The sequence below is a fragment of the Ornithodoros turicata genome, chromosome 1, assembly GCF_037126465.1.
Source record: "Ornithodoros turicata isolate Travis chromosome 1, ASM3712646v1, whole genome shotgun sequence".
NCBI classification, from domain to species: Eukaryota; Metazoa; Arthropoda; class Arachnida; order Ixodida; family Argasidae; genus Ornithodoros; species Ornithodoros turicata.
In genome coordinates this window covers 126458795-126484589 of record NC_088201.1, presented here as the reverse complement: position 1 = coordinate 126484589, position 25795 = coordinate 126458795, and the positions used below count along the sequence as shown (strand labels likewise).

Below are 25795 nucleotides of genomic sequence, written 5' to 3'. Positions count from 1 at the left end.
TAATATTGCTTCTGAAATGGGTCTCAAACAAAGTTAATCATCAACATGCACTTTAGAACATGGTCCTTGGCACATGCAAAAGCGCTGCGCCGCCCGGGAATCGAACCCGGGTCGCAAGAATGGGAATCTTGCATGATACCACTACACCAGCGGCGCTTTTTTTTTCTTTTCCACCTTTATTTTTCAGAGCTTACTACTCTGAGTCACGTACGACTCAATAACTCACAATACCATACACAATACGACACAATCACAGAAAGAGAATACGGTGTTTCTCCTCTATACCGGACACGTTAATAACACAACTTCTACAAAACATTCAGCCTTTCGCAGACTGTATCTAACCAATCAGGCACTTCTAAGAGCTGAGTACAAGCTAACTTTACCTGCAGTAGTTCGGCTTTGAAATATTTCATAGGAGGACACAAGGGCTCTTCGTTCCTATCAGCCATACGAAGCTTCCACAAACAGTACATGGCAACAAGAAGAACGATATCGTATCTCACATTTTCACCGGGGCGTAATGGGAGGAAGCGGATAGTGTGAGGATTAAGCGAAAGACGGCGCTTAAGGACTTTGAACTGTAAGTCATCCCAAAAGAATAAAGCTTCTGTGCAGTCAAGAAAAAGGTGATCGACAGTCTCGGGCATATTGCAAAATCTGCAATTCAGGGACCACGGAACATAGAATCCCTTCTGTTGAAGCCAAGCTTTCACGGGCAGTGTGGACGTGTGTAATTTAAAGAAAAATGGCTTCATGTTGGGCTTGACCGGCATCTTCCTGACTCTGCACAATACATCCGTGCCATGCCATCCGGAGGGGATTTGACGGTAGATGGGCATGGGAAAGAGTACATCGAGAAGATGAGCTACCAACGTTTTCTTGGCGACAGAAAAGAGGTACTCTAAGCTGAATCTAGCCTTCAAGAACTTTAGGCTCTCGACAACCTCTTTGTAGAAACCGCTTAAGCGTAGACTTTCTTCGTGAAACCCAACATATATATCGGGAACGTAGTTGTACGCAAGGGCCCGCTTGATGGTTTCCAGAATCGGGTGTGAACTCTGCCTATAAAAAAACAGTCTCGTGACGAGTTGCTTGATGTAGAGATGCTGTAAGCCTAGTCCGCCGTCCTTGACTTTCTTGAACAGGTTTTGTCTTCGCATCCTTTCGAACGTTGAACACCATATTGTGGTGGCAAATATGCGATGACAACGATGTATAATTTTGCGGGAGCATTGCAGGACTTGCAAGAGGTAAATCAGCTTAGCGGCCAGAAAAACATTGCACACAGAAGCTCGTTGAAAGATTGAGAGATCTTGTTTTTTCCAGGTCGAAGCATGTGTCCTAATGTTTTGTAATCGCTCCGACCACAAGGAGGTCGTGTTACAACTTTTGTCTAAAGGGACCCCAAGGTAGCAAGGACCACGGGTTTGCCACTGAACGCCACAAAAGAATTCCGGGGCTGTTCCCCATTGACCGCACCATATACCCAGAGATTTGTCCTTGTTTAGACGTGCCCCAGAGACTTGACCAAACACATGAAGTTCGTGAATAACTTTGACGACACTTGGCTTGTCTGTCACGAGAAACGCAAGGTCATCCGCGTACGCCACGACCTTCACCACAGCATCGCGAAGCTCGAGACCACGTATGTCATCACGAGAGATGATACGCTGGCATAACGGCTCAAGGTATAGATCAAATAGTAGGGACGACATGGGACAGCCTTGTCGTACTGAAGCTCGAAGGGGCACTGGCGCGGTAAGAGTGCCGTTAATTACCAGGCTCGTTGCAACCTGTTCATAGCACAACTTGATTCGGCTTACGAACTTGTCTCCCATGTTGACGTAATGCAAGAGCGAAAACAAATAATCGTGACACACCCGATCAAAGGCCTTAGAGAGGTCTACTTGCAGCATGGCTACATGACTTCCTTCAAGTCGACACCAGTCTAGAACTGAGCGGACAACATGGATGTTTGTTTGTATGGTCCTGTTCCTGATTGCGCATGTCTGATGATTGCCAACAAGCTGTGTCACTACAAGCTGGAGCCTGGCAGCGAGTACTTTGGCATACACCTTATAGTCCACATTACAGAGTGTGATAGGCCGATAATCGGTCACCTTGGGTAACCGTGTCTCCGCCACTTTTTTGGGTATGAGCACAGTATGGGACCTTCGAAAACTGTGCGAGAAGATCCCGTTAGTCTCAGCTTCCGCGTAGACGCACTGTAGAATGGGCACCAGCAGGTCCACGTACCGCTTGTAGAACTCAGCTCCCAAGCCATCAGGTCCAGGAGAACGGTTAAAATTCAAACTCTGTATTGCAGAATGGATTTCCGCCTCTGTAATTTCAGCGTCCAGGACATCTTTCTCTTGCTCGTTTAACTTGGGCATATGAGAGAGAAACGACTGGATCAAATCGCCGCCCACCGTGGCAGTTGGCCTCCCAAACAGGTTCTCATAGTAGTCAACAAATATTTGTTTCATACGTTCAAGGTCTGTGACAACATGTCCTTGGTCCACCAACCGCGTGATGAGTCGAGAGCCGGTGTGCTTACGCTCTGCTGCAGCATGACTTTTAGACGCGGTCATATCCGGCAAAAACCTCTTCGTTATCGATCGCACCCTCGCGCCTTCATACCGATTGTTGTTGAAAAGTTCAAGACGGAGACGAATCTCATTTAAATCTTCCAAGAACGTTCCAGGGTTATCTGCTTCCAGTCTTGTGAGTTCTTGTTGTGCGTCCTTTAACATGTTCTCTTCACACATTTCCAGGTAGGCTAGCACGTTACTTCTCTCTATTGCAAAGGCTCTCACATCTTGTTTGAATGTTTCCCATTTAACAGCCCAGTTTCGCGGGTCATGTTGAAGCTGTGAAAGATTGGCCACCACACGCTCATCAAAAACTGGATCTTGGAGCAACCTAACGTTCATCTTCCACAACTTCCATGACCTGGGGCTGCCCAGCCTAGAAGGGCGACTCCCAATAGCTACCTTCACGAGGCAGTGATCAGTAAAATAAACAGGGTGCACTTCGTACTCACACACCGTATTCCACTGAGCGACAGAAAGATAAATACGATCCAATCGTGCGTGCGAGGTACCTTGAAAGTGAGTGTATCTTATAACTGGCTGTGTGCTGTATTCGCAGGCATCTCTTAAACCATAATCACGTGCTATTCGCTGCAGACACTCGGCACTGCGGTCTTTCGCTTGGGGGGCAACGCTCCGGTCACTAGTTCACAGCACGCAGTTAAAGTCCCCTAAAACGACCAGGTTGCCACGGGCTTGCAAATATTGCGTTAAGGATTCAAAGTACGCACACCTCGAGATTGCATCATTGGGAGCATAGACAACTAGAATCCTCCAAGGCGTTCTGTCAATAAGGATATCAAGCATCACAGCCCTACCGTCGTTGTCCACCGCGTGATAAACACCAGCGGCGCTGTTTCCACTGACATCTCCGACGAGGTCCATTAATAAAAACGTATTATGCGTATTACTATGTTCTTCATTCGCTTCCTTTACACCAGTGTAAATTCCTTATACCTACATTTCCACACTTCTAATATTGCTTCTGAAATGGGTCTCGAACAAAGTTAATCATCAACATGCACTTTAGAACATGGTCGTTGGCACATGCAAAAGCGCTGCGCCGCCCGGGAATCTTGCATGATACCACTACACCAGTGGCGCTGTTTCCACTGACATCTCCGACGAGGTCCATTAATAAAAACGTATTATGCGTATTACTATGTTCTTCATTCGCTTCCTTTACACCAGTGTAAATTCCTTATACCTACGTTTCCACACTTGTAATATTGCTTCTGAAATGGGTCTCAAACAAAGTTAATCATCAACATGCACTTTAGAACATGGTCCTTGGCACATGCAAAAGCGCTGCGCTGCGCCGCCCGGGAATCGAACCCGGGTCGCAAGAATGGGAATCTTGCATGATACCACTACACCAGCGGCGCTGTTTCCACTGACATCTCCGACGAGGTCCATTAATAAAAACGTATTATGCGTATTACTATGTTCTTCATTCGCTTCCTTTACACCAGTGTAAATTCCTTATACCTACGTTTCCACACTTGTAATATTGCTTCTGAAATGGGTCTCAAACAAAGTTAATCATCAACATGCACTTTAGAACATGGTCCTTGGCACATGCAAAAGCGCTGCGCTGCGCCGCCCGGGAATCGAACCCGGGTCGCAAGAATGGGAATCTCGCATGATACCACTACACCAGCGGCGCTGTTTCCACTGACATCTCCGACGAGGTCCATTAATAAAAACGTATTATGCGTATTACTATGTTCTTCATTCGCTTCCTTTACACCAGTGTAAATTCCTTATACCTACGTTTCCACACTTGTAATATTGCTTCTGAAATGGGTCTCAAACAAAGTTAATCATCAACATGCACTTTAGAACATGGTCCTTGGCACATGCAAAAGCCCTGCGCCGCCCTGGAATCGAACCCGGGTCGCAAGAATGGGAATCTTGCATGATATCACTACACCAGCGGCACCGTTTATTTTTCCTGATCTTGCACATTTATTCATGATTATGGCATATTTACAGTGATATCACATGAGCTTCACGCGCGTAACGTTCCACCAAAAGCCTCCCGACTTGGGAGTAATTTTGTCACATACACACGTAACCACTCCGGTACCAATTGCCTGTACCGTGCTATTGTGTACATTTGATCAATTTCTTCTTTTAAAAAGCACATCGGTGGTTTAAGTGGCTCTTCGTTTCGGTCCAATACCCTGACCTTCCATATGCAAAACATTGAGATTACACATAATATGTCATCTCTGATTTCTTCGGTCTGTTCAAAAGGCAAAAACCTCATAGTGTATGGATCTAATCTTACATATCTTCCCAGTTTCGTTCTGAGTTCATCCCAAAAGAAGAGTGCCTCAGTACAATCAAGAAACAGGTGCTCGACTGTCTCTTGGGTGTTGCAGAATCTGCAGTTCGTCGTCCAGGGCGCGAAAAATCCTTTTTTATCCAACCATGATTTCACAGGGAGTGTCAGCGTATGCGGTATCGTACACCCTGGCCCATCCACAAAGCGTACCATTCGATTCCTCATTGCTGAAAACGTAATACTGTGAATTCGCTCGTCCAGAATCGTCACGGTTATTAAATAAACGAATGAAGTTGATAAGAACAGCGCCAGCACATTGCGATTTCTGTTGGCAACAGCGATATCCGCTACGATGGCAGACCGCTTATTGGATGAACAAATCGTCTGCTCTCGCGCCTTTTTGCAGCGGTGAGAGCAGACGACTTCCAAAAGGTGCTCGAGGATCACGGCGACGGCAATAAATTTGCTGCATGTGGTCTGGTCAAACGAAAGACGCGTATTGTAAAATGTGGCCGAACAACAATGTCAAAACGTCTCGCATCTTCATTTCGAGCGGGAGTTTACGTGGATGACTCCACCTAATAAAGGCAGTTGACGATTATTTACTAACTTGTCTCGTATCGTTCGGTATTTTGAGCACTTCTAGTTCGTCTTACCTGCGAAAAGAATATTAAGTATGGAAGTGGTGGAAACGTAACCCGGGTGTATAACAACTCTTTTGTCGACGACAATGTGACGAAAGTGGATATAGAAAAGAACCTGTTGGGTGTCACATACTCGAAGCATCTTCAACAAAAGGTCTGATTGTCACACGCGTGCGTGTACTCCGCACGTTTCGTTCACGATGCATATGAGGTAAGAGACGTTCTGCGAGCACGATATGTAAGGGACGGCGCCTGACGCAGCTCAAACTAAAAGATGTCGACTGTCACGCAGTCAACTGTTAGCGGCAACGGTGTGCAAAGAACTGGATACGCGCAGTATTGAAATGTAGGTATTACTTTGTTGATAATAGCCAAAAGTGATGTGTACAGAAATTGTCGGCACCGCACGAAACGGCAGTCCCGCGTACCTCGGTAGTATTGCGAGAAGGAAGTGCTTGATCCAGCAGGCGCTACATCAGTTTGTTTTGCATGTAGCCTCTCAAGGTATTATCCCTACCGGAGCAGTATATTGCCAAACTATGCTCAATAATGTTGTCTTGTACCCCTTCAGTAGCTGACACTAACTGATGAGAGTGGCACTCCTTCCTGTGCCAGAATCAACACCTATTAATGGGTCACAAATATAACAACTCCAATTCGCAGGCTTCACAGCTCTATTTAATTTTTCCCTGCACGTTGCTGATGTGAGAAAAGTATTGCATAATATAAATATGTAAGTTATAATCCACAAATCAGTGTTGCGATTATATGATGTTCAAGCAGCAAAAGACAAGACAACCTTGTTGACAGGACAGGACGACAGGTTGCTCAGAGCTTGCTGCTTGAACATCATTATAACTACCCGATACCAACAACCCAATTTTAACACAATTGGTCAGTGCTGTGGACGTACATTACAATAAGGGACAATAAATGATGACTACATAAACACTCAACTTCCGCAACCTTTATATTCAACGTGCTGGACATGTTAGTCTGCAACCCCTGATATCGAATCAAAATGTGAGCCAGTATGGGCTCATGAACACACCGGTGTAACATGAGCAACAATAAGCCAGATGACATGTAAACATGTTGCAAACCGCTGTTCCATCTTACAAATTTGTCATGGACGTCTAGGTATTTTTGATATTTTTGAAAGTTTTTAAACATTTCCAAATCTTTTATATTCAACGTGCTGGACATCTTGGTGTGCAACCCCTGACACAATCAAAATCTGAGCCAGTATGGGCTCATGAACACACCGGTGTAACATGAGCAACAATAAGCCAGACGACATGTAAACATGTTGCAAACCGGTGTTCCATCTTACAAATTTGTCATGGACGTCTAGGTATTTTTGATATTTTTGAAAGTTTTTAAACATTTACAAATCTTTATATTCAACGTGCTGGACATCTTAGTGTGCAACCCCTGACACAATCAAAATCTGAGTCAGTATGGGCTCATGAACACACCGGTGTAACGTGAGCAACCATAAGACTGACAACATGTAAACATCTTGCAAACCGGTGTTCCGTCTTACAAATTTGCCATGGACGTCTAGGTATTTTTGATATTTTTGAAAGTTTTTAAACATTTCCAAATCTTTTATATTCAACGTGCTGGACATCTTAGTGTGCAACCCCTGACACAATCAAAATCTGAGTCAGTATGGGCTCGTGAACACACCGGTGTAACATGAGCAAAAATAAGCCAGACGACATGTACACATGTTGCAAACCGCTGTTCCATCTTACAAATTTGTCATGGACGTCTAGGTATTTTTGATATTTTTGAAAGTTTTTAAACATTTCCAAATCTTTTATATTCAACGTGCTGGACATCTTAGTGTGCAACCCCTGACACAATCAAAATCTGAGTCAGTATGGGCTCGTGAACACACCGGTGTAACATGAGCAAAAATAAGACTGACGACATGTAAACATGTTGCAAACCGGTGTTCCATCTTACAAATTTGTCATGGACGTCTAGGTATTTTTGATATTTTTGAAAGTTTTTAAACATTTCCACATCTTTTATATTCAACGTGCTGGACATCTTAGTGTGCAACCCCTGACATAATCAAAATCTGAGCCAGTATGGGCTCATGAACACAGTGGTGTAACATGAGCAACAATAAGCCAGATGACATGTAAACATGTTGCAAACCGCTGTTCCATCTTACAAATTTGTCATGGACGTCTAGGTATTTTTGGTATTTTTGAAAGTTTTTAAACATTTCCAAATCTTTTATATTCAACGTGCTGGACATCTTGGTGTGCAACCCCTGACACAATCAAAATCTGAGCCAGTATGGGCTCGTGAACACCCCGGTGTAACATGAGCAAAATAAGCCAGACGACATGTAAACATGTTGCAAACCGCTGCTCCATCTTACAAATTTGTCATGGACATCTAGGTATTTTTGATATTTTTGAAAGTTTTTAAACATTTACAAATCTTTTATATTCAACGTGCTGGACATCTTAGTGTGCAACCCCTGACACAATCAAAATCTGAGTCAGTATGGGCTCTTGAACACACCGGTGTAGCATGAGCAAAAATACGGCTGTTCCATCTTGCACATTCGTAATGCACGTCTAGGTATTTTTGATATGAAATATTATAATCATCAATGATGATAAGGGCTTATTCGATGCAGAAGCATGGTCTTTGATGCAGATATGTTGGATGGTCCTGAAAAGGGCTTTTTTTTTTTCATAGGCCAGGGGTAATTGAAGACGTTGACGTAGATCAGCTTATCCTTGATTTTGTCATTTGCTCCAGGTGTAATGACATGAATGGAAAGCCTTCACTTATCACGTTGACAACCTCCTGCCGCTTGCGGGAATGGATAGAAAGAGCAGCTTTCTTCAGCAGTCTATCGAAGTTCTGATACATATGACGAAATGCCCAAATCTGAAATTTTGCATAACGTAAATGGTTAAAAATTGGGCTGTTCGGTACAGCATACTTTAAAAGCGATAAAAACCCCCGTGCCGGGGAACAAGTCAACAGACGACACAACACACAGGCACAGTGCCTGTGTGTTGTGTCGTCTGTTGACTTGTTCCCCGGCACGGGGGTTTTTATCGCTTTTAAAGTTTGCATAACGTACCATGAAACACACATTTTTATATGCAAATAAAAAGCTGCGCAACAAAAACAAACCTTACAACACCTTTCAGGAGAATACAACACCATGTGTACGTGACGGATCGAAACAGGTTCCGGATTGTGCGCACAACACATGCTGGTATTGGCGAGCAATGGCTACACACACACCTGCAATGTTTGTACAATTTAGAATGGTGTCACGATCAGGCGGAACATATATACGCAAAACAGTGCGCTTTTATGGATGAGTCTTACCTGTCAATCGATTCCGGATCATCCACTACTTTCACTGGCTAACCACGTTGTTGTGGCAAAGGGTCAGTAGCTAAAGGTTCATCGACGTCCCCGGTTCTTCAATCGATCGGCGCCGATGAGCTCATCTTAACCGCTTAGTGACAGGGACCCGTCACTATCGCTAAATTTGCTATCAGACATTACGACGTCGCGCGTGACAACTTCCAAGCGCAAAGCGCATACACCTCCGACTATATTGTGCATTGCGCTTCGGTCGCCCAATGGGCGACCTGCCACCATAAATACCATAACCACGTCACATGTGACGTTGCATGAGAGGGAGTTGAATCCAGCTGCGACTTCCGTCGTCTGCTGTCATGGCATATTCCTTCAAATTTCTCGAAAACCACTTCGTTGTTCTGGTTGAAACTTCGCAACTGTGTTTCTGTAGCACTCTTGAATATAATTTCAGCTAAGTTTCGGAATCGCTCGATCTGTACGAGACCGTCCCTTTAAAGAAAAAACTTTTGATTTGAGGTCTTACAGGCATGGCTCGGATTCGGCACACTATGTCCTGTCCTTCCAAGTTCGGTGGTACAATTCTATATATAGGAACGGGGAAGAGAGTGTCTATCAAGTCATGGTACAGCTTTTTTTTTTACCTACACTAAAAACAGATTCGCGTGTAAATCTTACAAGCAAAAACTGCATACATTCTACAACCTCTGCATAAAACTTACTCACAGCATACACACGCTTGACTGTCGCAACAGTTATGCTAGCCAAGTTTTGGCTTCCCACTGACTGTAGTACTGTCTTTAACAATGGGTGGTTGCACTTTCTGAAGAAAAACAGTCGCATCACCAGTTTGGCCGCGAACAAATGCCTTAGCCCTAGACCGCCTCGCTTAACACTGTGAAATAGGTTATCTCGACGCATACTTTCAAACGTTGAAAACCACACATATGTTGCGAACAAACGATGAAACTTCTGAATATTCCTACGGGGAAGTTGCATCAACTGGAGTAAATACAGGAGTTTTGAGACAAAGAATATGTTGCACACGGAGGCCCTCTGGAAAATTGAGAGTCTTCTTTGTTTCCAGCTGTGGACTGTTTTTCCTATCTGCTTCAGCTGTTCATCCCACATCGGGCTAGTGTTCCGAGTCTTGTCCAAGGGAACTCCAAGGTAAACTGTCGGCGCTGCCTGCCATCTAATTCCTCCAAAATGATCTGGCGTGGACCCCCACTGGCCCGCCCAGATCCCTACAGACTTAGCCTTGTTTAGTTTGGCCCCTGATAATTCACAAAACTCCTCTACACACTTCACACAGTTTTTGTCCTTTGCAAAATAGGCAATATCGTCCGCGTATGCTAAAACTTTCACCTCCGTTCCAAACACCTCGAATCCTGTGATGCTCTTCCTCTGAAGGACGCTCTGACACAAGTATTCCACATATACATTAAGTAGAAGTGGTGACAATGGGCACCCCTGCCTAACGGATGACTTTAACGGTATTGAACTCGTACACTGATTGTTGAATAACACCACGGTCTGGACATTCTTGTAACATAGCTGTACTTTTTGAAGAAACGTCTGTCCACTTCCATTCATGGTCATTACCCAGTATAGGAATTCGTGGTCCACTCTATCGAAGGCTTTGGTCAGGTCTGCTAGTAGCACTGCAACTTGCTCCCCTTCTAACTGGCATAAATCCAACACAGTTCTCATTACATGTATGTTCGTTTGAATACTTCTTCCTTTGATGGCAGAAGTCTGGTGTTCCCCGACAATTTCTGTAATAACCTTCTGCAACCTGCCAGCTAAAACTTTTGCGTATATTTTGTAGTCTACGTTACAGAGCATTATTGGTCTGAAGTCCTTCACTTGTGGTACTTTTCCATCTTCTATTTCCTTAGGGATGAGCACGGTGTGTGTCCGTTTGAATGATGGTGGGAATTCTTGTTTCTGTTCAGCTTCTCTGTATATGTTCAACAATATTACTGATAGGAAGTCTTTAAATGTTTGATAAAATTCCGCGCTGATGCCGTCGGTTCCGGGTGTTCGGTTTCTTGGCAACGTTTCAATAGCCTCCCGAATTTCGCCCAAGGTGATAGGCCCATCAAGATGCTCCCTGCTCTTGTCTGATAATCTTCGAAAAGTTATTGCTTCCTGAGGATTGTTCCTCGTAGATTTCTGTCCGCTTCCCATCAGTTCTTTGTACTACGCTTCGAAAGCACCTAGCATTTCTTTATCTGTCGAGATTATTTTTCCGTTGTGGTCTAGCTTGTCGATCTGCTTTGCTCTTCCTCGCTTCCGTTCTTTCCAACAAAAATTCTTTCCTGGTGGCTCATCGGGAAGAAAGTTCTTTGCGCGCGATCTTATCTTTGCACCGTTATACATTTCCTCATTTATGATATTTAGTTCCATCAGAGGTCATTTTTTGCAAATGAAAATTCCCAGAAGTCCTTCGAGCATGCCGTCTGACAGGGGTATTAGTCGCTTCTAAAACTTCGTTCCAGTTTCCTGGAGCCCTTGATTCTAGTTCGAGCACTTCACCGTGTTTTTTGTTTAAGTCATTCTCCTTTTGCTTTTGTAAGAAATTTCTTATGCTGCTTTTTTTTATGGCTATTCCACGTATCTTCATCTTGAACTTCTCCCATGCCACTGCCCATTCTTCGCTGCTTATTGCAACTTCTACAATTTCTTGCTTGACTATATCGAGGAATGATTCATCCTCTAGTATCTTTACAATCAGCTTCCACTTTTGCCATTTGTTTCTTTGGTCTTTTTTCTTCTTCTTTTCCCCAATGGTTGCTGTCACCAGGCAATGATCACTAAAGTAAGCTGCCTTTACGCTGTATTCCGTGACCTTTCGACTATGGGACTCGGATATATATATGCGGTCTAGTCGAGCGTGTGAGTTTCCTTGGAAATGAGTATATACATGAAAACCTCTTGGACAGCTGTCAGCGGCATCTTTTAAATCAAAGTTTCTGAAACACCTTCCAGTACCGCTCGACTTGAATCCCGGTCACTTTCCCTGTCGATCTGTCCCGCTGCCTAAGGGTGCAGTTGAAGTCGCCCAGCAAGATGTATGCATTTGAACTATTGAAGAGGTTACCGAGGCTGCTGAAGAACTCTTTTCTTTCATTTTCGTCATTTGGGGAATAAACGCAAACAACTCTCCAAATGTCCACGTTGTCAATCAATACATCAAGGTACGCTAACCTTCCCTCATTGTCCACTCCATGAAAGATTGGCACGATTCTGTCAGACTTTCTTAATAAGATCAGGCACCCAGCTGAATGCCCCACAGCATGGCTCACAACGACGTCATAGCTTTTCTCGAAAAGATTATGCACTAACCTAGCAGTTTCTTCTTCGCGCTGATTTTAGTTTCTTGTATACCGAGGATGTCAATATACGTATGGTGCTCCAAATACCTTCGCAATTGGTATTGTTTTTATTGAATTTAGCCCCCTTGCGTTTAATGTGCCTATGACAATACTAGTCATTTAGATATTGGGTAACGTCCTGATGCCTGATCACTCCGTCTCGTTCGAATTCAGAAGCGCCCAACGGAAGGAAGGCCATTCGTCTTGAGTTAGTTATTAGGAAAATCCATATCTTCCAGCATCGACGCTCCGGGTTCTGTAAGCTGTGGCTTGGTACTATAGCCAGAATTTCCTTTCATGCGTTTTTCCATTTGACATTCGTTTGTTTGTTCTGCATCCCTTTCCTTCCTTTCCATCATTGGACTCGTGATTACCCCTTTCCTTTTTGTTATCGGCGCCTCTGGATTCGTTTCGCTATTTTCTTTTCTTTTGTCATCTTTTCTTCGATCAGTACCCATTTTCTTCATTGTTTCCTGTTCAGATATATTTGGCTGCTGAACCGCTTCGTCGTATTTCATATCGTTGTCTCCCGGAACGTATAAGTCAGGTTCGTCCGTTGTGACTTGCCTTGTTTTCGACGCGTATGTCTCTACGCATTCCATATCTTCGTGGCCGTATCGCTTGCATTTCCCACATTTAGGTGTCTGGCATTGTTTTCTGGTGTGCCCCATTTGCCTACACCTGAAGCATAAGGGGGCTCTTCCTTTCACTGCGAGAAGAACCTGACACCCGCACAACGACATTTGATGCGGAATGTCATCTACCGTCACACCTCCTTTCAGTTGTATGCTGAGCTCTCTCGTCGTCGACTCGATCCCGTCGAAGAACCAATTTTCCCACAACACTTTGCGCAGCGCCGCCCGGGAATCGAACCCGGGTCGCAAGAATGGGAATCTTGCATGATACCACTACACCAGCGGCGCCGTTCCCACTGCTATCTCTGACGAGGTCCATTAATAAAAACGTATCATTTGTAGTAATATTTTCTTCGTTCGTTTCCTTTACCCCAGTGTAAATTCCTTGTACCTACGTTTCCACACTTGTAATATTGCTTCTGAAATGGGTCTCAAACAAAGTTAATCATCAACATGCACTTTAGAACATGGTCCTTGGCACATGCAAAACCGCTGCGCCGCCCGGGAATCGAACCTGGGTCGCAAGAATAGGAATCTTGCATGATACCACTACACCAGCGGCGCCGTTTCGACTCCTATCTCCGACGAGTTCCATTAAGAAAAACGTATCATTCGTAGTAATATTTTCTTCATTCGTTTCCTTTACCCCAGTGTAAATTCCTTGTACCTACGTTTCCACAATTGTAATATTGCTTCTGAAATGGGTCTCAAACAAAGTTAATCATCAACATGCACTTTAGAACATGGTCCTTGCCACATGCAAAAAGCACCGCGCCGCCCGGGAATCAAACCCGAGTCGCAAGACTGTGAATCTTGCATGATACCACTACACCAGCGGCGCTGTTTCCACTGACATCTCCGACGAGGTCCATTAATAAAAACGTATTATGCGTAGTACTATGTTCTTCATTCGCTTCCTTTACACCAGTGTAAATTCCTTGTACCTACGTTTCCACACTTGTAATATTGCTTCTGAAATGGGTCTCAAACAAAGTTAATCATCAACATGCACTTTAGAACATGGTCCTTGCCACATGCAAAAAGCACCGCGCCGCCCGGGAATCAAACCCGAGTCGCAAGACTGTGAATCTTGCATGATACCACTACACCAGCGGCGCTGTTTTCACTGACATCTCCGACGAGGTCCATTAATAAAAACGTATTATGCGTAGTACTATGTTCTTCATTCGCTTCCTTTACACCAGTGTAAATTCCTTGTACCTACGTTTCCACACTTGTAATATTGCTTCTGAAATGGGTCTCAAACAAAGTTAATCATCAACATGCACTTTAGAACATGGTCCTTGCCATATGCAAAAAGCACCGCGCCGCCCGGGAATCAAACCCGAGTCGCAAGACTGTGAATCTTGCATGATACCACTACACCAGCGGCGCTGTTTCCACTGACATCTCCGACGAGGTCCATTAATAAAAACGTATTATGCGTAGTACTATGTTCTTCATCCGCTTCCTTTACACCAGTGGAAATTCCTTGTACCTACGTTTCCACACTTGTAATATTGCTTCTGAAATGGGTCTCAAACAAAGTTAATCATCAACATGCACTTTAGAACATGGTCCTTGCCACATGCAAAAAGCACCGCGCCGCCCGGGAATCAAACCCGAGTCGCAAGACTGTGAATCTTGCATGATACCACTACACCAGCGGCGCTGTTTCCACTGACATCTCCGACGAGGTCCATTAATAAAAACGTATTATGCGTAGTACTATGTTCTTCATTCGCTTCCTTTACACCAGTGTAAATTCCTTGTACCTACGTTTCCACACTTGTAATATTGCTTCTGAAATGGGTCTCAAACAAAGTTAATCATCAACATGCACTTTAGAACATGGTCCTTGCCATATGCAAAAAGCACCGCGCCGCCCGGGAATCAAACCCGAGTCGCAAGACTGTGAATCTTGCATGATACCACTACACCAGCGGCGCTGTTTCCACTGACATCTCCGACGAGGTCCATTAATAAAAACGTATTATGCGTAGTACTATGTTCTTCATCCGCTTCCTTTATACCAGTGTAAATTCCTTGTACCTACGTTTCCACACTTGTAATACTGCTTCTGAAATGGGTCTCAAACAAAGTTAATCATCAACATGCACTTTGGAACATGGTCCTTGGCACATGCACATGCGCTGCGCTGCACGGGAATCGAACGCGGGTCGCAAGAATGGGAATCCTGCATGATACCACTACACCAGCGACGCCAGTTCCACTGCTATTTCCGACGAGGTCTATTAATAAAAACGTATCATGCGTAGTACTATGTTCTTCGTTCGTTTCCTTTACCCCAGTGTAAATTCCTTGTACCTACGTTTCCACACTTGTAATATTGCTTCTGAAATGGGTCTCAAACAAAGTTAATCATCAACGTGCACTTAGGAACATGATTCTTGGCACATGCAAAACCGCTGCGCCGCCCGGGAATCGAACCCGGGTCGCAAGTATGGGAATCTGGCATGACACCACTACACCAGCGGCGACGTTTCCACTCCATCCTCCGGCGAGGTCCATTGATAAAAACGTATCATTTCTTGTAATATTTTCTTCTTTCGTTTCCTTTACCCCAGTGTAAATTCCTTGTACCTACGTTTCCACACTTGTAATATTGCTTCTGAAATGGGTCTCAAACAAAGTTAATCATCAACATGCACTTAGGAACATGGTTCTTGGCACATGCAAAAGCGCTGCGCCGCCCGGGAATCGAACCGGGGTCGCAAGTATGGGTATCTGGCATGACACCACTACACCAGCGGCGACGTTTTCACTCCAGCCTCCGGCGAGGTCCATTGATAAAAACGTATCATTTCTTGTAATATTTTCTTCTTTCGTTTCCTTTACCCCAGTGTAAATTCCTTGTACCTACGTTTCCACACTTGTAATATTGTTTCTGGAATGTGTCTCAAGCAAAGTTAGTCATCAACATGCACTTTAGAACATGGTCCTTGGCACATGCAAAAGCGCTGCGCCGCTCGGGAATCGAACCCGGGTCGCAAGAATGGGAGTCTTGCATGATACCACTACACCTTTTCTTTTTCTTTTTTTTTATTCAGATGTTAAAATACGGCTAAAAACCACAAAACGCGCCTGTGCCCTTTGCTTCAGTGGTGGCTTCTTCCTGTCGTGGGTCTTGCTCGGGTGGCCTTTAGCAGGCGCATATTTGAAGCCGGTCTGCTCTTCCTCACTTTACGACCTGAGAATTCGTTCCGCTTGCCAATGCGTACAGGTTGCTTCTCGTCCCCTTCTCCAAAACGAGCTGTGGCTCCCTACTGTAGGCTTACCATGCCACGCCTCTCTATTTCTCGGGCACCCCTTTTCTCTGTCTTGATGTGTTGCAAAAGCACCCTCAACGAGTCGCACAATGCATTATCTTCTGTTGCTTTCGCAGTTGCTTCGATCCATTCAAGGGTTCCCAGAAATTGAACCCAAGGTGTCTTTGCCTTCGCAACGCACTCGGCAATAGTCCTTCGGTATCGCCACAGAGCATCTAATCCTGCCACCACGCAGCCGGGGTGTCGTTTTCTTCTCTGCCCTCGAAGACCAGGAACTTGACCGACATCCAGTCTATGTTTATATCGAGGTTGGTGTACAGCTGAAAGTGCTCCCAGAAGTCCCTGGCCCTTTTGCAGGACAGGAACACATGAAAAAGACTCTCCTCCGCTCTGCATAGGTCGCAGTTCAAGCTCCATGGCACGAAGAATCCCTTCTGATGCAACCACATTTTCACTGGTAGCACTTTGCAGTGAAATCTGACGAAAAGGTCTTTTGAACCGATTGGCATAGGTAGCCTCCTTACCCGCCCCAAGACGTTCTCAGCGTTCGTTGATAGGAGCTGTTGTCTGTACAACATCTCCACCGTGTTCCAATAGAGTTTTTTCTTCTTTGCGGTGCATAGGTACTCCCAGAAGAATCGGGCCTCAAAGAATGTTATGGCAGCTGCGACTTCCTTGTAGAAGCTTTTTGCTTGCTTCACTTTCGTATGGCCTCCCACTCTGACTGTCCACTTGTCCAAGTAGTCTACACTGAGTACTTGAAGGGAAGTTCTCAGAAGTGGATCGTTCTGATCCCAAAAGTAGAGAAATAGTTGGACTATAGAGGACTCTCAACTCGATTTCCATGTTCACAAGCCCTAACCCTCCTTTTTTCAGGTTCCAGAATAAGTTCGTCCTTCGCATCCTTTCTATGGGGGAGCTCCATATGAAGGTTGCGCACAGTCTATGGAACCTGCTGAGCATCCGGTTATTGTACCGCGTGCACTGTGCTGCGTATAGTACTGCAGTGTATAGACACGCGCTGAACACGTACGACTTGTTGAAGAGGGAAAGATTGCGCCCATGCCATGGAGACAGCACTTCCCAAAGTCTGTTGAGCTTGTTGGTCCACACCTGATCCGTTGGCTTGTGCAGCTCAAAGGGGACACCGAGGTCCCTGTCCACCGTCCTGCTCCATTATATGCCCAGGAACTCGGCTGGCGCTTCGTCCCACGGCCCCAGCCAACTACCTATTGACTTGTCGAGAGTTAAGCTTCGCACCCGAGTGCCTGCAGTATTTCTCTATGGTGCCTAGCGCCTTGCGAACTCCCTCTTTCGTTGTTGTGATGACTGCAACATCATCGGCGTAGACTAGCAATTTGATGGACTGAGTCTCAAGTTGAAGTCCTGTGATGGCTTCATTCTTGGTTAAGCTTTGACAAATAGGCTCCAGGTACGGAGAAAACAGCAGCGGAGACAGGAGACAACCCTGCCTGACTGATGCATAGATTTGTATTGGTTGAGTTAGCTGGCCATTGACCCCCAGTCTTGTGGAGATATCGTTGTAGCATACCTTTATCCATGCGGTTAAGTAAGCTCCTATGCGCAACTTGTTCAGTACCGCCCACAGGAACTGATGGCTCACTCGATCAAAAGCCTGTCGGAGATCTACCTGGAGTACCCCAACTTGAGTTGGAAGGACTTCTGCAGCCTCGCAAACTGTCCTCTTTGGATGACTCCTCTTCTCAAGCTACAGCTTTAACCCTGCTTCTGATAGCGGCACCTTTGTATTGTAGCTTCATGATTTCGAGGATTCCATTCTTTAGTTTTCGAGTGTCTTCTCTATGGATCCCAGGACTAATATCTTCTTCAGCTATGAGTACACGCAGGTCTGGCATCAGGCTTGAGGTTTCTGCCTTCCGTCTTTGCGCTTTAGCTTGGCAGAAGGCTATTGCTCTGGCTTTAAGGCGTTCCTTGAACCTCTCCCACGAAACTGCACTGACCTTCTCCTGATGTATTAGATTTTCCAGAAGACTTTCCACTTCCTGCTGGAACTCTTCTTCTTCCAATATAGTCTCACTGAGCTTCCACGCCGATGTAGTACGTCGGTCTGTTGTCCCCTTGCGGGCTGCCGGTCTGCCAATGGCCACCTCGATGCTGACTAACCCGTGATCCGAATAGGCCATTGGCCAGACCTGGTAGCTTCTCACAGCATCCACCCAGTCCACTGACAGGTAGAAGCGATCCAGTCTCGCATTGGACGTGCCCTGCCAATGCATGTAGCGAGGTCCCTGCATTAGTTGAACTTCCAAAACGTCAACCAAACTAGAGTATCCCATTGTCTTCTGCAAAGCTGACACGTTGCAGTCTCTCCTGCTCGTCACCATGTTAAACTCCCCACAAAGTATGACTCTTGCCGGCGTGTCAACAAACACCCTCAGCTCTTCGAAAAAGCATTTTCGGTCGTTAGCATTATTTGGTGCGTACACTCCGAACACTCGGACCAAATTGTTACACACGAGAAGATCTGTAACGGCGAATCGACCTGCTTGGTCCAACACAAAGTCTGCGACGGCTAACTTCCGCCCTTTTCTAACAAGTATCGCAGTTCCGGCACTGTGCCCGCTGCCTTGCGAGTGGTAGCACCAAACACTTTGCTTAAAAAAATTCACGAGATATTTTTCTTGCTCAGCGGACGAGCATTTGGTTTCTTGTATACAGATGACATCCAGATTATGTTGGTTTATTGTTCCCATAAGTCAGTGCTTCCTTTCCCGCCTATTAAGACTGCACACGTTGAGCGTGCCAAATCCATAGCTCGGCGCGATCATGATCGCGGCAGCCTTGCCAGTGCTTCGTGATCGCACTCATGATCGCAATCATCAGGCTTTGATAAGGCATTGCGATCATGATTGCGCCGACCGATGGCTAAATCTGATTTTCTCTTTGTACATTCTATGCGTCAAGGTATGTGAGTTCTGTTAAAATGTCCGTAAATAAACCGTCTTCCAGCTGAGACGCTCCGACCTCTTCCAAAGAAATTCCCGATCTCATTGCGCCCGCTTTTTTCCAGCGATTTTCCATTCGGGCATCCCGCCTTTGTTTCTTGATCTGTTCCTTGCTTTGTGCGCATACTGTTTCAGGTCGTTTTCGCTTGATTGTAGCTTCAGCAACCTCCATTCATCCATGCCTCCGCGTCATCCTCTCTTTCCTGAGTAATATCGTTGTTTTCGGGCACTATCTCCATCAGATCGCTATTTGATAGCGGTGCATCGCTTCCAGTCTCTGTATCCCTCTTATCATCTAGATTAGTTAGATCTGTCCAAGGCCTTTGACCGCGTGCCTCATAAAAAGTTTATTCATAAGTTTAGAAACTATACATCAAACGCTAAAGTAAGCGCTTGGCTTCAAGATTATCTTTCCGGGTGTACTCAGCTTGTGGAATATAATGGTTGTCAATCATTACGTAAACAAGTGGCATCTGGTGTTCCGCAGGGGTCGGTTCCTTATTGTATCTAATATATTCAAATGACATGTTGAACTCTATCGATTGCAAAGCATGCTTGTTCGCCGATGACTGTATATTATTTCAGACAATCCACTCAGACGATGACAGGAATATTTTACAAACTGGCTTGGATTCGATTAATAATTGGTGTTCTAAATGGCAAATGCTATTGAATATCAACAAGACAGCAAGCATGACTGTTATCCGGAAGAAAACCGCTTTACAAACGGAGTACTATCTCCAGGGCAATCGAGTAGACCGCTATAAATACTTGGGTGTTGTTATCTCTAGCGACCTTAGGTGAAATCACCATGTACAACATGTCACTACAAAAGCTAGAAACAAACTGTTTTACCTAAGGAGGTCACAGAGTCTTGCGACGGCTGAAGTGCGTTTATTGTCTTATAGGACACTTGTATTGCCTGTGTTACTGTACGCAAAAGTCATCTGGGATCCCCACTTAGTAACCTTAAAACAAGAGCTAGAAAAAATACAGCACCTTGCTGCTCGGTTCATGTTTAACAGGTTTAGAAGAGCAGAATGTCCAACAATTATGTGCCAACAGGCAAAGTTAGAGTCAATTGAGATCCGTAGCTTAAAGGGACCGAAAAGTGAAAAATAACCCCCATATTTTTGCCCACTGTCGTGCACAACATCGTTGTTTGATAAGATACAGAAAGCATTACTTCTCAATTCGGCATATTTTTTATGTATAAATATTTTGAAGATTGCCGGAACATGGACGATGCTGCCAGCGAACGGCGAAAAAGAGCAACTTGGGTTTCAGGTCCAGGGCTCCCAGGGATTGGTCAACCCTTACCACGTGAGAGTTAATTTTGTAGAGAACAAAGATGACGCACATTATATTACAGCTAAACGCCATTTTAAAAATGACGCTCACTTCCATAGCTTTTACGTTAATAAAGCATTCAGCTACTTCGCCGCTACGAGCTACGATCCGCCGCACCATCTGCAAGGCCGTCTGTGTTATCGCGTTTATTGTTTACGTTGTGGGTGGTCGTGTTGGTCGCGCGAAGAGAAGTGAATGACATGCATGTTCGTGTTTGTTGTGTCAATTATTCGAGAGACCTACATATGCCTGGTATAGTTTTTGTGTTCGGGGATGCAAAAATCATGTTCGTTCACCATCGGCGGCGGGCGTTTTCTACCACAAGATTCAACAGGAGAGTGCGCGAAAGCGAATGTGGTTCAAAACACTCGGTTATTAGATGTAGCAGTCGTGTCGTGTGTGCTGTTCTCATTTTGCTGCCGATGACTACGAAGATGTCGTAGAAGGCGAATTGCGAAGACGTCCGAAGCACACTGATGCTCAGTACCCATTGATTTTGCTTCACCGAGGTGACGAGTTCAACACAACGGCTTAGGTATGTACAGGCGTCACACATGTATAAATTATAATATAGCGACCACGTATTCCATTTCACTTATGTTATCCTACTTGTCCCGTACTCAACATTGTCAACATAAACAAATTTAATGTTAGGGGCCTTCCAGTGTTGAAGTGGCGCAAGACTGCTTCGTGTTTGTGTGTGATCCCGGCACTCAAGTTGACATGACGGAAATAGCTGAAAGCAGGTATGCAAAGTCCACAGATGGAAGCACTAGATTTGTTACGTGTTGCAGACTTTGCGACATTTTTTTTAGTCTTTGGACAGGTGCAGAACATTATTATGACGTCAACAAGGGGAGAAGAAACCGATCAGAACTACTAGCTTGTTTGAAGGGTACAAGAATACTTCCTGTTGAGATGTAGTTATGACTTTATGACTAAGGGACGCTATTAATTTTCTCGAGATGCATACTCTACAATTGAATGCCCAGTGAAACAGCAAACGTTCGTTGTCTTTGAAGCCCCACTACTGGAATTGTTCAATGTGTGTCAGAGCTGCAGTGAGCCATGCAATGAGCCACATCATATTGGTCCTAAATTTGCAGAGTTCCCCTATCTAGGACGCAACTGTCATTTCTCTTTATTGCTTTTCCGATCCTACCTTCTCAGAAATTAATGTGGTTCACCATACACTGCATGGGCACTGCCTTTCTCTACTCATGCTTTCGGTTTCTTGTTCTGTTGAATAAATCTTCACTTGAGTTTGCAGCCATCACGCTGTCTACTGTGTTTACCCCTCATCAATATTGATGTGCTGTAACGGTATAGCACATCAACATGCCAACAACCTACCAAACAACCTTGCCTAGTCCTACTTTTGGATGGAAACTACACGATGTGGTAACATCCATCCTCTCGCGGCCTTGCCTATCGTTCAGCGTGTAGACGAAAACACGCTTGCGACGGACTTCTGTGTGGTACTAACGACTCGGGCGGCTGCCTCGACAACGCCCCTACACCGCAGTTTTGTCCACAGTTTGACGGCTGAACTTCACCACGACTGGCCCCGTCCCCCGGAAGTTATGGACCGCGACTTCACACTAATCGAGCTAAAGGCAGCGTTGAAGCTTGTGAACGCCGCCTCGTCCCCTGGGCCCGATAAAATCACCTATGCCGCCCTACGAAACCTTGACGGGCGGTCACCCCAAGCTCTCCTTCATGTCTATAATACGTCTTGGCAACAAAAGGATCTTTACCACATACATGGAAGGAGGCATTGGTTGTTCCCATCCTGAAACCAGGCAAGCCTCCGAATTCCGTATCCTCCTTTCGCCCGGTGAGCCTGACAAGCTGTATGGGGAAACTGATGGAGAGAATGGTTTTGCATCGCCTCGACTGGTGGCTTGAAAAACAACGTGCGTTCCCTCACGAAATGGCTGGATTTCGTCGCCACCGAAGCTCCATGGATCCAGTTGTCGACCTAGTCTCCACAGTTCAACATGCTCGAGCCCATCGACGGATCGTCCGATCGGCCTTCCTCGACATCAAGCGCGCATATGATACCGTCTCGCACATTTGTGTGCTGCACGCCTTGCGCTCGTTTGGAGTATCCGGTCGGCTCTTCATCTGGCTCCAAGACTTCCTTACGGACCGAACTGTCGCTGTCCGTACGTCCCAAGGCCAAACCCTCAGCATCCTGTTCCTCAAGGAGTCCCCCAAGGAAGCATTCTCAGCCCGACACTCTTTAACGTGGTGATGGCCGGCCTACAATCAGTAATTCCTCGCAAAGTATCGTTCTCCGTCTATGCAGATGACGTCGCCCTTTGGACAGTAGGAAAATCACGCCCGGCTCTCCAGCGCCGCCTGCAGCTCGCTTTAAACAATATTCATACGTACCTCACGCACCTCGGGATGGACCTTTCACCCGAAAACTGTGTCGAGCTCCCTTTCACGCGTAAAGCTATGGCCAATTTCCCTCTTTGGCTTGGCTTAAACAAGCTTGACCCGGTACGCTTTCACCGCTTCCTTGGCGTGGTAATCGACTCGGACTTGCGCTGGGCTCGGCACATTAAACATCTTGAAACTAAAGTGCAGCGATGGCTCCCCGCAATTCAACATCTTTCTGGCTCAGGATGGGGCTGTGATCAGCGTTCCCTGCTCGCGGTTCACGCGGCATTGGTGAGGGCTACTGTGCTTTACAGCCTTCCTATTCTGCACAGGATATCAACAACTTCATTAAATACACTTCGGTCCCTGTTTGCTCGAAGCCTTCGTCGATGCCTCGGAGTTCCCAGAACGGCTGAAACACGGCAAGTACTTGCTGAAGCTGGTGAGCTCCCGATTGAAGTTCTCCGTGAACGGGAAACGGCTCGGCACTACCTCCGTTTGCGTGCTCACATTCCCCGCCACCCGCTACTCAGGAAAATTCGATACCGCCCTGAAAGCGACTTCTATCGAGTAGCGCAGAGGACACGCCAGACTCTCACTGGCTTCGTACCTAAGGACACTATACCGCCGGAAGCCCCCTGGTCTCTACCGGTACCGCCCACTTTTGTACGCCTCCCAAACCTCCTGGAAAGAAGAGATCAGGTCCCCCCTCAAGTCCTCCGAGCCCATTTTCATGCTCTGGTAGACGCGAAGTTTTCTACGTTTACGGCAGCATATACTGATGGCGCATCCAACAAGTCCGCCTCAGCCTTCGTCATTCCATCCGAAGGCGTCGTGCACGGAAGACGCCTCTCACATCCAACCTCCTCCACAGCTGCGGAACTCTATGCCATTCTTTTCTTTCTACAACACATCGCTGATTTTCCACCCCGGGAATGCGCAGTCTTTACAGACTCCAAATCTGCCCTTCAAGCAATTGAAAATTCCGGCATACGAGGCCCATCAGAACCCCTAGTCACAGACGTGCTAATGGCTTACCACACTATCTACGCCGCAGGCCACAGGCTAGTTCTCCAGTGGGTTCCAGCCCACTGTGGTGTCGTGGGGAATGAGCAGGCCGACAGCGCCGCAGAAGCAGCACTCTCGTATCGGAAACGGACCCGTATTGTTCTGCTGAGAGGAGACCGCCGTTCCATTCTGCGACGCCTAGTGACACCCCTGGCTTCCCGCCAACGGCCAACCGACATTCTTCCCCCCTCTATGTTGAACAGAGTTGATCCCACGCTCGCTTTCCGCATGCCACGAAACACCTCTCGTCAAGATGCTGCATTAATCCACCGAATGCGCCTCGATGTGGCCTTTACAGCTCAGTGGCGTTACCGCTTGAGGCAAGTTGACTCTCCCACCTGCTGCCACTGTGGTGCTCTTGAGGATCTGGAGCACATTCTTCTTAATTGCCCTCACTATGAACCTTCCCGAACCACACTCTCCGAGTCTCTTCGTCAGCTGGACTCTCGCCCTTTCTCCCTATCGAAATTGCTTGGTCCCTGGCCCAATCCAGCCCAGCAACGCTCTGCGCTCAAAGCTCTTCTGACATTTCTGGACACCATCGGACTTCGATCGTTATTGTGAAGGGGCTCGTTATTTTATTCCCCCCATTCCATCCAGCAATGGGGTAGAGTATCGCCTGTGGCGATGAAACTCCCCACTCTCCAAGGTCGAAAATAAAGTTGTTGTTGTTGGTAACATCCACATATAGAAAGTTTTAGTCGACGGAGATTTGCTGTTTTTGTACAACCTTCATTGTACATTTCTTTTGTCTCACTTAGCATGCCTGAAGAAATGTTCTGATCTTCATCAAGATGACAGGTCACTGCTCGATCTGCAGCATTATTGTTCCTGTAATCTTTTCACCAACAGAGAATACAAAAGTGAACAAATGGTAAAATATAACTAGCTCGTTAAATTCAAAAGGGAAAGACAAAACTGTTTATACTTCTCTTGTTTATTTTGTTGCAGGTTTTACAACTCTATCAAGTATGTCAAAACATCAGAGGGCAGGAAGTCCTACTCTGTTTCCTAAATCCCTGGACAATAAAAAGAAATATATAGTTTGAGTTGTGGCAAAATGTTGCTTCTGCTCTTATATTATGTTTCAATGAAATGTTACGATGCATTTGTAGTGTACACTGAAGCCAGTTTCAGTTTGCAGGGCTGTCAAAAGTACTTTACAAAAGTACGTCTCAATTACAGTAACAGAGAACTTATGCAATAAATGCAATAAATATTTAGCCATTTTGGAGTACTATGCACACCAATGGTGCGTGGTTAACTTTGAACCCAGACCACGGGTTAATAATACTTGAAGTCAGCCCTCAAGTCCTTCTTTACAACTGTTAGTTGGTGACATGATAATGAATCAGTTACAAGTACTCCGTTTGGCAAAACAGAGTTAATTAAGTGTTAAATCCCAATCTTGGTTCAATTATTAGTTGACATTTGGAAACGTGGTCACTAAGAAGTATACTAAAAGGTTATGAACACAGTTCAGCTGAATGACACTGATGAAAATTATCTTACTTACTCCTCACATATACAATTGAGACATGAGTATAACCTACAAATACATCTATGCCCACAGGTTATTTGACCCTCCAGGAACAAACTAGTAATTATAATATGCTGTGACAGCAAACAAAAAGCAATGAGAAAAACTTGCAGCAAACAAGAAATGAAAATATGCTGATAACATTTCTACAGGTCAGCGCACTGATGGGAAAGCATCCCTAATAGCATGCATGACGCAGATCCGAGATCCAGTGGAGTACTTTCCATTGTATTTTCTCGGAGCACCCCATATCCTTC

The 25795-nt window shown here is 45.5% G+C and overlaps 10 non-coding genes across 10 annotated transcripts; all 10 read right to left on the bottom strand.

Annotated features, from left to right (window-relative positions):
- Positions 1-85: 85 nt before the first annotated feature.
- Trnag-ccc (transfer RNA glycine (anticodon CCC)) lies at positions 86-156 on the bottom strand. Its single transcript has one exon. It is a non-coding gene; the product is annotated as a tRNA-Gly (tRNA).
- Positions 157-3908: 3752 nt separating this feature from the next.
- Positions 3909-3979, bottom strand: Trnag-ccc (transfer RNA glycine (anticodon CCC)). Its single transcript has one exon. It is a non-coding gene; the product is annotated as a tRNA-Gly (tRNA).
- Positions 3980-4189: 210 nt separating this feature from the next.
- Positions 4190-4260, bottom strand: Trnag-ccc (transfer RNA glycine (anticodon CCC)). The gene has a single exon. It is a non-coding gene; the product is annotated as a tRNA-Gly (tRNA).
- Positions 4261-13132: 8872 nt separating this feature from the next.
- On the bottom strand, positions 13133-13203 carry Trnag-ccc (transfer RNA glycine (anticodon CCC)). The gene has a single exon. It is a non-coding gene; the product is annotated as a tRNA-Gly (tRNA).
- Positions 13204-13408: 205 nt separating this feature from the next.
- Trnar-ccu (transfer RNA arginine (anticodon CCU)) lies at positions 13409-13479 on the bottom strand. Its single transcript has one exon. It is a non-coding gene; the product is annotated as a tRNA-Arg (tRNA).
- A 206-nt stretch (positions 13480-13685) lies between these two features.
- Positions 13686-13756, bottom strand: Trnav-cac (transfer RNA valine (anticodon CAC)). Its single transcript has one exon. It is a non-coding gene; the product is annotated as a tRNA-Val (tRNA).
- A 206-nt stretch (positions 13757-13962) lies between these two features.
- Trnav-cac (transfer RNA valine (anticodon CAC)) lies at positions 13963-14033 on the bottom strand. Its single transcript has one exon. It is a non-coding gene; the product is annotated as a tRNA-Val (tRNA).
- Positions 14034-14239: 206 nt separating this feature from the next.
- Trnav-cac (transfer RNA valine (anticodon CAC)) lies at positions 14240-14310 on the bottom strand. Its single transcript has one exon. It is a non-coding gene; the product is annotated as a tRNA-Val (tRNA).
- Positions 14311-14516: 206 nt separating this feature from the next.
- Trnav-cac (transfer RNA valine (anticodon CAC)) lies at positions 14517-14587 on the bottom strand. Its single transcript has one exon. It is a non-coding gene; the product is annotated as a tRNA-Val (tRNA).
- A 206-nt stretch (positions 14588-14793) lies between these two features.
- Trnav-cac (transfer RNA valine (anticodon CAC)) lies at positions 14794-14864 on the bottom strand. Its single transcript has one exon. It is a non-coding gene; the product is annotated as a tRNA-Val (tRNA).
- Between the last annotated feature and the right edge of the window lie 10931 nt (positions 14865-25795).